The sequence below is a fragment of the Mustela erminea genome, chromosome 6 (genome assembly GCF_009829155.1).
Source record: "Mustela erminea isolate mMusErm1 chromosome 6, mMusErm1.Pri, whole genome shotgun sequence".
Lineage (NCBI taxonomy): Eukaryota > Metazoa > Chordata > Mammalia > Carnivora > Mustelidae > Mustela > Mustela erminea.
In genome coordinates, this window is record NC_045619.1 from 143,324,338 (window position 1) to 143,325,506 (window position 1,169).

Consider the following 1,169-nt stretch of genomic DNA (forward strand, 5'->3'; position numbering starts at 1 on the left):
CCTCATTACTGCTCTTGGAATTTAGTTCTGAAAACTGAATTTGGCGAGGATCTCCCAATCTTGCCTAACTGGATACTCCTGGTCTCCTGAATAGGCCATCCTTACCCCAACGGATCAGAAAGACTACTTTATCCAGGCGTCATCTCTGGATTATTCTGGATTATTATAATCATCATCTCGGGATTATTCTGTGTCCTGGTACAATCCATCATACCACAAAGGTACAACACGTTCTCACTCTGCCACTCTTCTCCTGAAACAGGACGGAGACCTACAAAGAAGAAGAAACAGAAACAAGCGGGAAAGGAACAGGAGGAAGCGACGAGGGCCTGCATTGCTTGAGAACCTATTCTCAGCCAGAATTTTTGCTGAGTGAAACACAACTCCACAAAGTTAAGGTGTTTTCTCCATCCTCAGCGGGATGAGCCACTGAATTACAATCATTTTTTCTTCCCCCGCGGAAGATTAGTATGTGGTACGTGGCTGTGGTAGAGTAAGTTTTAGGTTTCTAGCGAGAATGCCTGAGTTCCAATAGGGCCTCCCCCCTGCCCCTAGGTAGAGCTTCAGTGAGGCCCGGATAAGATGTCTTATATGTGTGCATAAGAGCAAGAAATTTCCATATGGGAATGGGTAGCCATGCATTTTTCGTTTTAAAGATGACCAAATATGTGTATTACATTCCCATTTTAAACGTCACTGAGATTAATATATATTTTTTTAATTTTGTGAACATACTCATGCGTTCTACACGTTGAGTTTAAATGCTGCACATGAGCTGGGCCCCAGTGACTCTTTTTTTTTTTTAATATGGAACGCTTCACGGATTTGCGTGTCATCCTTGCGCAGGGGCCGGTCCAGGCTCATCTTCTCTGCATTGTTACAATTTTAGTATACGTGCTGCCGAAGCGAGCACCCCAGTGACTCTTGATGGGGCGCTAGACTGGGCTCCATCTGAGGAGAGAGAGGGCATGAGGAAGGAGATTAAACCCAGCTGAGCAAACAGGTCCCACGGTAGGACTCCCTTTCCCAATGCATCTGAGCAGGTCGTTAAAAGCCTCAGGATTGGGGAGAGCAATAGCCAGGAAGAGCCGTCATCACTCTGTAATGCACCATAAATGCTAAAAATAGAAACCTTAATTCAAAACGTGCGTTCAAATTTACATGTAAAC

At 44.7% G+C, this 1,169-nt stretch overlaps 1 non-coding gene across 1 annotated transcript; it reads right to left on the bottom strand.

Annotated features, from left to right (window-relative positions):
- Positions 1–801: 801 nt before the first annotated feature.
- Positions 802–913, bottom strand: LOC116594587. The gene has a single exon (XR_004287300.1). It is a non-coding gene; the product is annotated as a U6 spliceosomal RNA (small nuclear RNA).
- Positions 914–1,169: the final 256 nt, after the last annotated feature.